Source organism: Macrosteles quadrilineatus, unplaced genomic scaffold (assembly GCF_028750875.1).
Source record: "Macrosteles quadrilineatus isolate MER2022 unplaced genomic scaffold, UCM_ALF_1.0 Scaffold_5__1_contigs__length_97177068, whole genome shotgun sequence".
Lineage (NCBI taxonomy): Eukaryota > Metazoa > Arthropoda > Insecta > Hemiptera > Cicadellidae > Macrosteles > Macrosteles quadrilineatus.
In genome coordinates, this window is record NW_026542598.1 from 52743898 (window position 1) to 52756515 (window position 12618).

General features: G+C 33.5%; 1 non-coding gene across 1 annotated transcript; it reads right to left on the minus strand.

Moving 5' to 3' along the window:
• Positions 1–473: 473 nt before the first annotated feature.
• On the minus strand, positions 474–562 carry Trnay-gua (transfer RNA tyrosine (anticodon GUA)). Its single transcript is given in 2 exon segments — positions 474–509; positions 526–562. It is a non-coding gene; the product is annotated as a tRNA-Tyr (tRNA).
• Between the last annotated feature and the right edge of the window lie 12056 nt (positions 563–12618).

A 12618-nucleotide genomic window follows, 5' to 3' on the forward strand; every position in this document is an offset into this window, starting at 1 on the left:
AACCTAGCTCATATGATACTATTAAAGGGAAAGTAAAGAAATATCTTTCCTCGGACACTTCCAAATTATAGTTAACAGTGTTTTGAGTTTTTTATTTGATTTAAACCTATATAGTAGAACAAAAAAGGAATAATGACATACAAATCTTTTGTTTATTAATTCTTTCAACTTAGGAAAGCTTAACAGATTAATAGACAATAGTGATCTATAAACTCGTGATAGTGACTTTATAAAATTACAACACTGTAAATAAAAGAAGAGAAAATGTCCTAAAAGTAAGTTAAAAAGATACAGAATAGGATAATATGTATAGTTTATTTTTAAATAAAATGGAATAGTTTAAAAAGTCATAAAAATACTATATTATTGTTAAAAAATAAAAAACACTTTAATAGAAGTTATTTATTGCATACAAATTGAAAATAAAGTCGAATTGAACAAATCGGTGAGCACGATTAGAGACAAAAAGTTTTTCCTTCGAGCCGGATTTGAACCAGCGACCTATGGATAGCCACAATATTGCCTCTACAGTCCACCGCTCTACCAACTGAGCTATCGAAGGAGCTGTGATGAAGCGAATTTCAGACGGTATACGGTATTTAACTGGCACTATTTAACCTGTGCATAGTGTGAGGCTCTAATAGTATTGCAATAAATTGATTATCGTATGTATTTAACAATCATACGTATGTTGTTTCGACAACGAATAAGTCGATCAGTTTAGCATATCTCGGTGAACTAAAATATAATGCAGGTGTAACCAGAATACATAAATGAGGAATGCCCACCATTTCTGAAACAGCAAATAGTTTTTCGAAACAATAGTCCTATTCTAAATTATCATTGAAAAAATATTATGATTGTCAGTAGTTTTGTAGTATGCCAACTTATGTTGTGTGTTTTATTTAAAATATCTTTACGTGTGGTTAAAATATCTTTACTTGTTTTAACTCCTTTGAAACGGGAGGGGTGCATATTTAAAATGTTAGTATACTTGTGAGAGATATTCCTTTTTGATTAAAACAAGTGTTTTAGCCAAACAAATTTTAATCTAGCGAGCCTATTTTGAAACATGCATAATTAATATTCCCTATATGGGAAATTCGCTAAAACGTAACAACAACTCAAAGTGGCAAAATCGTAGGTAATAAAATAATTAATTAATATAGACATTTCAAATGTCACTATGAGCATAAATCTAGTACTTTACTATACTTTGCAAATGTAAGCATGCTACTTGTACTATACTATGTGTATTACATGTAAAGTGAGAAGTAGACATATTTGATCTCCTGGAGTAATTTTCTCCTGATAAATTCTATTCTATTTACATTGAAAAATAAATTACTTTAAAGACTTTCTACGTTGTCTTTTTTACCAGAGTAGCCATTTTTTATTAAAAAGGATAAAGTTGGATAGACCGCTCACACTTGAATAAGGAAGGTCATTGCACACTAGAATTGTGGGGAATGTTTTTGGTTAAATAGTGTGACACTAGAATGTTCCAAGTGTTGCAAAGAGGATCGCTGTGAACAGATTGTGCATAGTCTAAATTCTACGAGTATTTACGTCCTTTTTGATTTCTGCAATAGATGACGTGACATTAATATGCATCATGTTTTTATATTTCAGTTTGGCTTGGTTAACGTCAACGTAATCTACAGAATAATTTACATCAGCTCTCTCTGTTGGTTATGATTCAAGTTCGTAAATGTTAACTATAATACAGCCACAACTACTCGGTAATGGCGTGTCTATGGTCTACTTCTATCCAAGATCACCGCGTCATAGGTTCGATGCCCTGTCAAGCACCAGAAGCGCACCCTTCAAGCTACAAGTAGCACATTCAGCCACTTGCTACTAGTAGAACCTCTCCTAGTGACAGCTGCTTTGTCCTGGGGGACTGCGAGTGAGCAACGGGATACCTGGTGTGGTCGGGAACAAAAGTAACTGAGTAAATATTTTTGGGGAGCAAACACCATGTGAAAATGTATCATTATATGTCCTAGATCTAGACGTTATCCATATCCCTCGGAATATGGGTTGATGAAAGACATTTTAAGGTTGAAAGTGCTGTACAGCATTTCACAATGCTTGATGGTCATGATTTCCCAAAGTTACAAAAATCATGCCACGATTCCCTTGACACAATTTTAAGCTGGATCAATATTTCAGTTCTAGTGGAAAAGTGTATAAGCGGGATTACAGCCCTAAACGGTTGTATAACTAGAACTATGATAAAAATTAGTTAGGACGAGAACGGTGTTGTTTGAACTTTCAATAGATTCTAAAGGTTATTGTTGGTAACCAAACCATTGACCATTTCATGTATGAAACACAGGTTTGGCTGAAAAAGCTAACTCCATTATACATGTTTAGGCTATAGTATTTCCATTGATTAGGATTTGTAATGATCGAGGACTAATAAAACGGAAAATTTGAATAGTAAGAACGGCTGAACAACAATTAATTACGTAAATGGAACAGCTGTTTGTTTTTCACCACCTGTTTGCCTAGTAACCAACTTCACATTTTATTGTTCTATTGATATGAAGAATTTCTCTTCATTCGTGAGTCAAGCAGGTATTATATTTCATAAGGAGCAATAGGTATATAAGTTTTGAATTTTACAAACTTAATTAATGACGATACATTCAACAATATGTTATATTGTTGAATGTAATTTCAATACCATTAGTTAAGACAATTTTGAATCAACGAAAATATATCTTGGAACAGGTGTCATTGACAATAATTTACTTATGCCCATAAAAGTATCCGATGGATCCATAACAATTCGACCACTGTAAACCCCAATTTAACGTTGTCTAAGTGTTTTAAATGCACATATAATCACTGTAGTTTTGCCTTAAACCTTTTACCCCATCATGATGTTATTAGCTAACGCCATTTACGGTTTCAAGAACCTTCTTGACCTAAATCCTCATCCAGGGTACTACAGGGAGGTTTATAAGTACTCGCGTCCCAATTCCCACCCTTTGTTTCGCCGTTGTGCTTTTTTATAGGAGAGCTTTTGTAGAAAACAATGAGGGTCAATGAGGAACTGTCAACCTTAACTACAACGAGGCTTATTACTGTCTCCATTGTAGTTGGTTAAACTGCCTGCCAGATTTTAATGCCTTTATAATCTGTGTTCTCTCATTTCACAAAAAAGAGTAAGTCTTGCCCCAAAATTCAGAATGACAATTTCATACATAAGATTTAACAGCAATAAAAGTGTAAACTGTTAAGATACAAATACTTTTCAATGGCATAATTTACTTGTTCGTTGTTTATTTGTAATTTATTCGTTTTTAGACCTAAGACATCAAAGAACAGTATGCATCGCTACGCCCACTAACTGATAAAACCATGATAGTACCAGTCTATTCTTTAATTTATGATAAAACTACTCCTAGTAACATTTCATTAAACACACATGTCTTTTTGTTGTTAATCGTATGGAGGTTTCAAGTGGCGTTTAATTGTTTTAACGTATTTTCACAGAGCTGTATATCAAAAATGTAGAGAGTACTTTGTGCTAATAAAATTCCAAAATCAAAGATACGATCCTACGAATAACTCCTTAAAGAACACTATACAATCAATAATTATTTATACTCATTTAACGCTTTTTCACCAAGTTAAACACCTAAAGTTTACTTAATAGGATGCAATAACAGAACAAATACATTTGATAACAATTCAGAGACATAAATGGATGCCGAAATCGCTCTGATCTAGTGTGAAAGTGGTCTACAGTGTGTTTGTGTCGCGTATCTAGTTGTAAATAACAGTGACTCATCGATCAATATTGGCTATTAGACTGTCCTAATGTATTGGCTCGTGATAAGGGAACTGATAACACACTTAGTACTGGCAAACCGGAAACGGAACACCTACACCTTCATCCACCGGATATAGCGAGTTCGATACGAGAAAGATGAGTCTTGCTTTCATCGTAATAAATTTCGCTTTATTTTTTGAAATAATGCCAAAAACAAGTTATAGTTTACAAATACATTGTTCTATTAGGTTAAAACAGTGGCGATGTTGGTAAAGAATAAAGTACAACAGAACCCCCTCAAAAAAAGGAAGAATAAGATTTACTGTAATACGATTTTGAACTGTTTGACGCTGAGTGGATTCTCGCCAGAAAGTTGGCAGTTCGATTTCGAGAAAAGTCAGCCAGTAGCTTTTTAATGTTCGCTTTAAAATATGCAGGTTGTGCTGTCAGTATTGTACATATATAATTCAATCTAAAATAATTCATTTTTTAAGTCTGTTAAAGTTGTAAGAGTTGTTCAAAATATGGTAAAACTCAATATTTGAGGATGAAACGTTACATAAGTTTAAAAATAAAGAAATGCATAGGCCCCATAATCGAATAAAAGGTATAAACAAAGCTTTACAGTGAGAGATTATGTTAAAATCAGCTTGTTTGGTTCTGCATCCTTCACCTACCTGGTTTTTTTTATTCCTGTTTTTCTTCCTTCGATTGACATTGCCGCATAATTTCACGGCCCAACAACTAGAACACCCCCAAAGACCATGAAACAAAACACGTTATCAATCAAAACTACTGCATTCGTACAATAATGTAGTTTTGAGATCATTTCTTTCTACTCAACTTGGTACGTAATACTACGCACATTTCTCTGTCATATACTCTGTTTCAGGTAAGTGTCGGCCACAAATCACCTTAGAACTAATAAAATTAAATTTAAACAAACATGTTAAGAAAAAAAACGTATAATAGTCTGCGTATAAATTAGTCCGAGAATTGGTGTAATCACAGTGAACCCAAGCCACTTTTATACTACAAATCATATATTCGAATATTTCTACCTCATCGACAAGCCAGCACCCGTGCACATTTGCGTATTCCAACCCTACGCCAATCCGAAAGCAATTACATTTCCATGGATCAGACCGGAAGATGCACAATACGCCGCCTACTACGGGGTACAAAGGGGCAAAGGGCACTGAGGGCGTTCTCACGGGAACCTTAACCCCTTTATCCCTGGACAACCAGTTGTATGAACTGGTTCTGCAGTCACCTCGTCACCTGATGACGCTGGTATTGTCGCGCTGCAGTTCGAAACTCCCACTCCCACGTCACTGTACACAGTAGCAACCGGTTCTGTATGTCAATTGGTTTAAATGTTTTAATGCAGTGATTTGTGTTTTAAGTCGGGGTTTTTAGAAGACGATTTAAGTAGTTTTTTCATTGTATAAATAATAGGCACATACGTTGTAGTTTGTAACTTGACTTGCAATTATTTACAAGACGCTTTAAATGTGGGTGGAAGATTTTAAGTTTGAACCGCAATATTTGACATAACTAAAGACTTATTAAATCGTAAATAGTTTTTTTGTAGTTTGCATCGAAAGTAGTTTCATTTGAGTACACTCTTTACGCTGTGAGATTATTTTTTTAGTTTGGGATTTTTTAAATCATTCGCATTTTTTTGTGTTTGTAGGGGGATGGCCCAACCCCTGGTTGTGTCACTTCTAAAGTCAACTTTTTGTATAAGATAGCATCGTTAAATTAATTATTACGAGCCGTAGGCCCGTCCTACGTACGGGAATTGAGGGATGCATTGCACGACGTCCAAGTGCCATGACGTCCAATAATATTTATTCAGTGCCACGATGTCCAAAACATAATTTTTGAGTTGTTGCACGACGTCCAAGTGCCACGACGTCCAAAAGTACAGTAACTGCCAAAAATATAGTCTTTCTACAAGCTTTGGACGTCGTGGCACTTGGACGTCGTGAAACAGCGCACTATATAATTGTAAAAAAGTAACGTTTGCACGACATCCAAAGTCGCTGCCAGTTGCACGACGTCCAAGTGCCACGACGTCCAATAAATATTTGACTGTTGCACGACGTCCAATATAGCTCAGCGCTGTTGCACGACGTCCAAGCTCCTTCATGATGACTTGCCGAACAGTGTTCTCTCGTGTAAAATGCTTATGTAACCTTTATTAGTTATATATACATGGGTATATGTTCTTGTTCAGAAATATATATATACTATGAATATTTTTACCATTTATTGAAACATCATAAAGTAATAAAAAAACATAAAAATGAAAATATAAACATGGCAACAGTTGGAAAAGTATAAGGTTTACATGGTTTGAAAAATGTTGACATTTTGTTAACAACCGATAAACTTCATTATGTTTGGAGTAAGCTTTTAAATACTTATTTTTTTCAAGACTAGATGAATGTGCATTGATCAACATGATCTTTGAAAACTATTGTTTATACCCTCATTTTAATTTTTACTGGTATAAAGAATAGAATGCCTTTTTTGAACTGTTTTTTAGGCTTCAATTAAATGTCCTTATGTCGCAAATATGTTTATTAATAGTATTCACTTAACATTGAACATTACAGTATATTTACTCAAGATTTATTGTTTTCATATAGCACAGTTGATGTTGCCAACTAGCGTGGGAGCGGAAGTCCTGATAAAGGCTGGTTCTCGTAAAAGTAATAAACTTGTAGTTTGAATGAAACATTTTTTTTATTTTGTACAGGATTCATGGGATCCTCAGCATCAAGTAGAAACTGCAAAATGTGTGTCGAAGGTCTGATTAGACCTTCCGAGATTTAGACCTTCAGCAACTGATCCGTTTTTTTTCCTTTAATTTATTCTTTTTCATGTTGTGCTTCATGTAACATACATAAACTAGAGGGCTGCTCATGCCCTTGACAAATAAATTAACATTTTCACACAAATACAAATCAATATCGACATTAGACAAGAATTAAAAAAATAAATTTATAAAGAAAACCTACAAACCTACGATAAACATGTTTTTTTATTATTATGCTTAACCTACAAATGCTATGACTTAGGGTATATCTGCTTTCCTAGATAAAAAATGCGAACTAATTGCGAGTGCGACGTGAACTTAGAAAAAGACTAGTAAGAATTTACAACTGTGAATTTCTCAGAATTGATTGACAGTTCAGACGAACCTATGGCCACAGACTAGGAAACCTACAGTATTATTGTATTAGTATACTGTATTTGTATTATTGTGTTAATAGCAGAGTACCCGTCCTTAGTTCGGGGTTGGCATATAAGTATAAATGCTTATTGCAGTTATGGGAGAGTACATTATTTAAAAAAAAATTTTTTTTTTAATTTATACGGTATCCTATTGTGTAGCACACATCTACCAGTCCTGATGTTCTACCACTGCACCTAAACCATGGAAAAAGTTTTTTTGCTAGTTGGTTCAAATTAGCTGTGGTCATTAATGCAAACAAACAACATAATAGTACTGCACTCTGTTGGCAAGCCTTATAACTTTTAAATGCTGTTTAATATCATAGAACCAACTTGTACAGTTGAAACGGCTGACAAAATTCTTTAATTTCTTTAAATATGAATACTCATAAGGTTAACATGAGAAAGTCCAGAGCCAGAGCCACCGGGGCGGAGACTGAAAGAATTTTTGAGGTAAGAATATGTTAATCGGGAATGTCATCTATCATCATACCAAATTTCAACCTTGTCGGTTTAGTATTTTTTGCGTTTGCTTGTCACAAACATCCATCCATGGTTTGCACTGTAAACAAAAAGCTATCACAATAGTTCCAAACCGACAAATAGAAAAAATAGGAAAATATAAATAAATATGGAAAATAGGGTAATTGTCTAACATATTTTAGTGAAATTATATAATCAGGCAAATGGAAACTCAGTCTACAGATTTGCTGTGGCAGGGGGATTATATTACGGTTTACACAAAAATAAATCAAAACATAAACCTCATAACACTCAGGATAAGGGCCTAGGTTGATATGGCAATGATTATAGAATCTTAATTATTTCCTATATCCATGATGAATGATTTCTTTTAAATCAAATTATTCCCAGTAAAATATTATTACAGCATTTCACAAAAATAGAACAGACTCAGTATAATAGATCATAAACATAAACAAATGAAGTAACTGAAAGAATCATATACTAATGAAATTACATTAACATATGGTTTGACAGCTACATTTAAGTAATGTAAAATAATGTTTACATTCGGGCTAGTAACATCATTATTTTAAATTTATAATCCTTACCCTCTCTGTTCTAATATTCGTGCACTATTTAATATGTTTGAACCAGCTGTGTGGAATTGTGAAATCAAAATTCATTTGACAGTTAGTTCTGGTTGTTTACATTTTTAAATTTTGTAGGTTTGTTCTTTGTTACCATGGATACCATCAATCAATATTTTAAAATCTCTCACCTCAAATTGTTGAAAGCCCCCGGGGCAGAGCCCTAGGACAATATCGAAGAGGGAATAGTTGTATAATATGTATCCTCTGAGCTATAGCTTCATTTGCGTGCAATTTGAGCCCGGTCGGTTCACACAGACACACACACCACCTCTTCTTTATAATAGTATAGATAGATAGATAGATTACTATTATAGTATTATATTGTCTGTGCTATGGCTAAAATACGTTTTTATTATTGCATCAGCTGGAGACACTCTCTGAAGATCTGCTTCAACCATTTGTTGTCAAACATTGATCTCGTAAAATAGTGAAATTATTTTTCGTATGCACTAATAGAGCAAGGTTTGTACTAAAAGAAACCTGTCTTTTAGTTTAAAAAATACATGTTTCACGGGAAACATTTGTAACCATTGTAGTAACACCATTATAGCTTAAAAAGTTAATAAGTGATAGTTCACGTAATATGTATTTAGGCTAGCACATTTGACGGATAAACCTATTTTGAATTTGTCTTATTATAAGCGTATGAAAATTCATATATCTTATCTCATTTCTCATTTCATCTCTTACTTATCTCATTTCTGTTCAATGGAAGTTATACAATTTCAATCATACCGGTACTTAAATGGGAAGTCTTACAGCTGTTATAATACTGTGAAATTACCTTTACTAGCTTAAAACAACGTGGTAAAACACATAAGTACCGGTATACACAAATTTAACAAATGTGACAATAATTCTTAAATCAAAGGCGAGGCTCTTAAAGATATGATTGTCCAGGTTATACACATCTAAACAAGTACTTTAACTTTTTAAATGTATATATTTCAACACCAAAAAGAGAAGGTTATCTCATTTCTCATTTCATCTCTTATTTATCTCATTTCTGTTCAATGGAAGTTATACAATTTCAATCATACCGGTACTTAAATGGGAAGTCTTACAGCTGTTATAAAACTGTGCATACATTTTATCTTACGAGTAAATTTGCTACCAATTTATATAGTACGACAATTCTATTCTACTGCAGTACTTAGAATTATACTACTACTCACATTAAACCTACGTACCATATTTACTTTTAGGCTAGTGATTAATTTGTTGTATTAATCATACAATATAGTGAATAGTGTAGTCATTTATTTATTTCGTTTCTATGACATAGCTCCATTTTGTAGAAATCAATAATTATGCAATCATAACAACAGAAATACTGCATCATTACATTTTACGGTGACATAGTATTTATTTTACATATCAGCTAATGCAATAATTAGTTCAATTAGAACAATTGAATATTGAATAACTTTAACATTAATCGAAGACGAAGCGGTTGACATCTTTCAAACAGTTGACTAGGCCTAGTTGCCTTCAAGAATTGCAATGCGAACTGTATGCACTGAGGTCGGCAGTGTTCACAGTGTGCAGGCACTTTGGACGTCGTGGCACTTGGACGTCGTGCAACAGTCAAATATTGATTGGACGTCGTGGCACTTGGACGTCGTGCAACTGGCAGAGGCTTTGGACGTGATGCAAATGATACTTCTTTACAATTCTACAGTGCGCTGTTCCACGACGTCCAAGTGCCACGACATCCAAAGCTTGTAGAAAGACTATATTTTTGGCAGTTACTGTACTTTTGGACGTCGTGGCACTTGGACGTCGTGCAACAACTCAAAAATTATGTTTTGGACGTCGTGGCACTGGAAAAATATTATTGGACGTCGTGGCACTTGGACGTCGTGCAACACTCCCGAATTGAGTAGTCAACTAAAACTAAAATTATATCAATATTTCCATTTCTAATCCAAGCAAAAGTGCAAGCCGTTAAGCAATGGGTTGAAGAGTTGTTGTTCAAATCCTCGTTAAAATACATTAACGACGAGAGTTTAAAGTTTTTAGTTTAAAAAGGGGGTGGTTTAGTTTTAACAATCTAAAACAAATTCAGCAAAGGTTGAATGTAGAGATTATAATTAAAATATTTTACAGGGTGTTTCGAAACACTCTGCCGAAACTTCGTGGGCATGTTCCTTAGGACAAAACTAACAAAAAATATCATATACACATATTTTTAAATTTGGAACCACTTGAGGTACCAGCTTCAAACTTGGTACGTGTATGATGACTAATAGAAACTATCATTTTGCAAAGCATCAAGTTTACACGTACCAAGTTTGAAGCTGGTACCTCAAGTGGTTCCAAAGTTAAGGGAAGCTATGTAAAAAATACATACACACTGACAGACGGAAAACAAAGCGGGATAGGGCATATGTTTATATGATATTTGTTGTTTGTTTTGACCTAAGGAACATGGTCACGGAGTTTCGGGAGAGTTTCGAAACACCCTGTATAAAAGAGGGTATAGCTTTTAGAAAATGACTGAGCTAATATTCCTACACTATTTTAGCCGTGTAACAACCTTATCAATTGATACCTTATTACCAAACAATATAGTTCTCTTACTGATCATTAATCATAAATCAGATTTTTATGAACCATCTCTTTCAAGCAATATGTTTTTCCTCTTTCAAGTTATGGTTGTGATATTTACGCGGCTCATAACCACCAGTGTATTGTAGTATTGTAGTACCGAAGTACTTCGTGTTTAGTACTTGAGTACTTGCCAGCGAGGCAAACCACATTTCCTTGGCAATGAAAGGTCACTTTGAACATCAGCATTCTTTCAGTGGATCTCGGCACAAAATGCTCGAAGAAATCATTTTAAACGTAATTTAAGCACTACATTTCTCTGAAATAGAGTAAAGGTTATATGGTGCTTGTCTTTATATCTGAAGTCTGATAATTTGTTATTGGGCTATGAAATAATGATTCTTTGTAACAAAATATGATGGTAACAAGGAAAAAGATAAAACATTTTCTTTACATTATAAATAAAAAGATGCCCTCCTTCAATAGCATACACGTAGACCGCTATAAGAGAAATATTTACCACATTAAAACCCAAACTTCAAAAGATATTATAAGTATGCATATTTGATGTTTGAAGACTATACTGTAGTATGTTTATGCGTGTTTTGCGATTGCAAGTCATGTTTCGAACACATTAAAGATTGCAGTAAACTTACAACTATAATAATTATACAGTATTTTACAATTGTAACACTAAATATTCATGCCTCATTGTATATAGGCACAACACAATGTACCTTGGAGTAAATATGATTATATATTCATTAATACGATAATACGATGATTTACGATGGTTAATAACGATTAACTACGATAATTACGGCTATACGATAATTTAATAATCTAATATATTGATCTATAAACAGTAGATTAATTTGACCGCAACTTAAGAAATGGACAAGAAAATTAAACATATATTTTCATAACTACAATAAAAAAAAGTACATTTTTGGAAATGAATATAGGGTATAAGGTCCTATGAGAATTGTAATTTGACTTGTCCAAGAATTTTGTACTAGTGTCTATTATTATAAGGATTCAAATTGTTATTTACAGAAATAAATACACAACAATAAAGTGTTTGTGAGAACTTGATCTTTGTTGACATCAACATTAATAGTCACCACTTTCCATCATGTTGACTGGAAGAAAGCATCCTGCTTATCTATTCTTGGATGAGAAAGTTTCTATTTTACCATCGAGAAGGAAAGTGTTCTTAACGAGGGTTGGAAATTTCCCCACAAACGGAAGTACTATATTTGCTGATTGAGGGTGAAAAATAATGTCACTAGAAAACAAATGGTAAACTTCGCTGGATTAGATCCGGGTCGAAATAAATCCCTTAGTCTTGATAATATGACGTTTACTTTAAGTTCAGTGCAATGATAATAAATGATCAATAATTGATCAATTGTTTGGGTAACCTATTTAATAATTGTGTGTTATAACGATCGATTCCCTATTTAAAAACTGTAACATTAGGTTTAACGAGTCAAAAGGTTTTCTGCCACAGGAAAGGGTAAAATAGTTTTTGGTGACGTATTATTTGTATACATATAGATTAGTATGAAATAGATAGATTAGCCAAATGTTGTCCAAATATATCCATAAATACACAAACAGTTTTCTTGTTCGCCTTATGAATAACATGGAAATTTTAAATTTTGGGTTTGCTTGTAATTTCCTCCATAACGTTTAGTAGAATAAAAATGCGTAAATGTACAAAATAATTTGTTTTTAGGTCCACACGACAACTTTAATAAAATTGGATAATTTTATAAGGGTGAACATTTTTAAAAAGTTTTAAAAACTTGGTAGGTGACCAACTGGCCAACTTACTGAAAGGGTTTTCACAGAAAGTGACATAATATGATCCAACCGTTATGTTCACGAATTTTCTCTCAGATAGAATACATATGC